This window comes from Equus przewalskii, chromosome 1, assembly GCF_037783145.1.
Source record: "Equus przewalskii isolate Varuska chromosome 1, EquPr2, whole genome shotgun sequence".
NCBI classification, from domain to species: Eukaryota; Metazoa; Chordata; class Mammalia; order Perissodactyla; family Equidae; genus Equus; species Equus przewalskii.
The window spans coordinates 125,210,382-125,213,728 of NC_091831.1; the positions used below are offsets into that span (position 1 = coordinate 125,210,382).

The window sequence follows — 3,347 nt, forward strand, 5'->3', positions numbered from 1 at the left end:
CCCCTCAACCCCCACCATCCTCCATGCCGGGCCCCAGGGCACAGAGGCAAGTGTTGCATGGTTCAGCAGGTCCCAGACCCTAGGTCCACAACGGCCCCTGTGGACTGTTCCTGGGGCCTTCCAGGCCCCAAGGATGACCAGCAAGCTCTACCCTTCTAAAATAGAAAACAAAAGGTTGAATTTTTACCTCTTGCTAATTATAGTCTCAAAAAAAGTCCTTCAGTTACCCAGTTACAAAAACCACTGCATGTCAAAGCTGGAAGAGATGGTAAAGATCATCTCTAGGGCAGTCCTCTCACTTTACAGAAGACAAATCAGGACCAGAGGTCTAGGGAGTTGGCCAAGGTCACTAAGACAGGTGCAAGAAGGAACAAGAACTAGAACTCAAATCTCTCTCCTCTGTACCACAATTGCTCAAAAAGAAAAAACAAACCAAAAAAAACCCACCTCTGGCTCAAAATAACACATGCTCGTGTAGCCAGAAATGGTGAACAACCTGGTCTATCTCCTGCTGGCTTCCGCAGTAAGGCAGTTATGAACCCACGACATGTACGGGTCACTATGACATGTGTGCGCATCAACTCTGTCGAAAAGGCTCTCCTTCCAAATAAATGAATAAAAACGTGGATGCTGAGTGAAGATTAGCATCATCTCCCATCAATGCTAATACGCTTTTTGGTTACTTGCAATTCTCTTTTGTAAATCCAAGGGAAACATCATTGCCCAAATTAGCTCTTTTCACTCAATAAAGGCCATATTAGTATTCTGCGGTTTGCATTTGCTTACTGCTTATTTAGAGAAGTCAGATGAGAAGGTGAGCAGCCTGCACCTGATTTCCATTTCACTGAAGACAGGTGGGCGGAGGAAATCCAAAGTCGACCAAGGCCGGGCCAGGTGCTCTGGCTGTGGCTGAGTCAGCCTGACATGCTGAGCCGGAGCACAGCCTGGAGCACCAACTACCTCCACTGTGGCCCTCCCTGAAGGACCGGCCCAGATGGGCGACACTGACTCAGGAGGTTCCAAGGTCTTCCCCTGCCTGGAACTCTCTGTCCTGTTCTCAGGGCTGCATGTATATCGTATGTCCGCTCCCCTCTCGCCCACCCACTGAAGTGGCCTTCATCCCCCCACGTTCTTTCTAGTCCATCTCAGCCCTGAGAACGCTCTCCCATGTCTGCCTGGCTCCCCTGCTGGAAGGGAAGCTCCATGACTACAGCATCCCTAACCACGTGTTCACCCTGCAGCCCCAGCGCTGCCATCACAGCTGCTCGACATTTGATGAAGGATAGCAGGAAGGAAAGTCTGAGCTGATAAGGACTGGCGAGTATTCTAAGTATTCCCTTACTTAGGGGAGGCCGCGCTCTGGGTCCCATATCTTGCCTCTCTCGAGTTCCACTGCAAAGAGGAAAAGATCAGTCTTTAAAACCAGACATGCATCCACATCCCAACTTCTTTCACCACTGGCAGGATAGTTTTGGCCTTGATAGTTTAACCATCTAGAGCCTCAGTTTAGGGACACCGATCGGGCTAAGCGCCTGGCCCAGTGCTGGATCAAAGGGCAGTGAACTCCCCCAGACCGCCACCAGCTCCGAGTCACACTACGGACAGCCCGGCCCGCAAAGTGGGCTCCCTCCCCCTCCCCTTGGCTTCCGGCGCAGCGCGCTGGGTCTGAGAACCCCAGGGCGGCAGCGGTGCGCCCGGCCCTCGCCAGGCGCCGCCCAGCCCCGAGCCGCAGCCTCGGCCGCCCCTGCCCAGCCCCTTCCGGGTCACGGTCGCCGGCTCCAGCTCTCGGAAGGGTCACGGGTCCGGCGCGGACGGGCCCGACCAGCTCGGGACCGTTTAGCGTTCCCGGACCGGACCTCTGTGGGGACCTCATTGGCACCATGGCCCCTCACCACAAAAGTGCACTCGCGCGCGCACACGCGGCCCCCGCAGCTTCCGGGCCCGCCCGCCGCGCCCCGACCCTCTGCACCCCTCCCGGTCCGAGCGGAAGAGGCGCGGGCAGCGCGCACCACGTGACCGAACGGGGCTGCCCGCCCGCCAGACGCGCTGAGGTCGGGCGGGCGGAGGGACAATTTCCCATGGTTCCTTCATTTGCATATGCGGTGTAAGACGGTTAGTGAGAAATTGATTTAATTTGGCAGTAATCACAAAGATACAATTACAGTATGTGTGATCCAGGAGGCCATAGCTTCTTGAATATTTTTGGGTTTTAAAAAGTGCACAGTGTAGTCACCATAACTATAAAAGTTTTGCTATTCTTGGCTTTATTTACCTCCTGAGAAAGCCACACAGCTGTGCTCGCTTCGGCAGCACATATACTAAAATTGGAACGATACAGAGAAGATTAGCATGGCCCCTGCGCAAGGATGACACGCAAATTCGTGAAGCGTTCCATATTTTGGACCTAAGCTTTTCCCCCGGGCGGAGTTTGTACTTCGATGCAGCGCTTTTCGCATACAGTTTCTATCCTTTGTTTGACTAAAAGGAAAGTGTACTCCCAGGAGATGGTAAGGAGGTGGGGCATAGTCATATTCATCGTTTTGCGGTGCTCTTTACATCTGGCCCTTTGGCCCCCAATCTTTTCCATCTTGCCTCTGTTTCTCCGTGCACTATCCTGAGTTCTACGGGACCTGTAATTACACTTACGCAACGGCCTTGCCAAAGTTGATCCATTTCAGGTCCAAAACATCACAGGACGTTAGTGCTACGATAAACATGAGATGTATTATAACAGGAACTTGCAACAAGGCTGACTCCTCATGCTGCCTCTGGAACTTAACAAAAAATAGTGCCCACCCCTTGGTGAGCACCTACCACGTACGAGGGGCTTCACCGCTATCCTACTTTAGTATTCCCGACAGCCTTGCCTTGTGGGTATTACTGCCACCACTTTACAGGAGACACTGCGAGGTAAAGCAACCTGGGCGGGACCATGTAACTAGTAGGCCGAGGCAAGGCCTGATAAAACCTTTAGAGGCACAAACCCTGAAAAGATCAGTGCCCTGCCCCGACGTAATTCATTTGCAAAAAGCACAGTCCTAATTAGTAAGATAAGAAGAAAAAAAAATCCAACGACCTTCAGATTTCCTGTGATGACTTCATCAATGTTTTTTGAAATAGCAATTTCTTTCCAGGAGAGAACAGTTGCCGCATCTGCTTTGCAAGTGCCTGAGCACGCACGTAGTCCGCCTGGCGGTCTCTGCGGCCGCAAGCAGCCCACGCCGGTTGCCTCCAGCGGCCGCCGCAGCCAGGGCAGTGGCGGGTCCTCTCCTGGCGGGCGCTCGGAGCTGCCGAGCAGCGTGCCATCAGGGGTCCATTTCTGTTCTCTTCAGTGGAGGCGAAATGAT

General features: G+C 53.2%; 1 non-coding gene across 1 annotated transcript; it reads left to right on the plus strand.

The window, feature by feature from the left end:
* Positions 1 to 2,294: 2,294 nt before the first annotated feature.
* On the plus strand, positions 2,295 to 2,401 carry LOC139078640 (U6 spliceosomal RNA). The gene has a single exon (XR_011531672.1). It is a non-coding gene; the product is annotated as a U6 spliceosomal RNA (small nuclear RNA).
* The last annotated feature ends 946 nt before the right edge of the window (positions 2,402 to 3,347 follow it).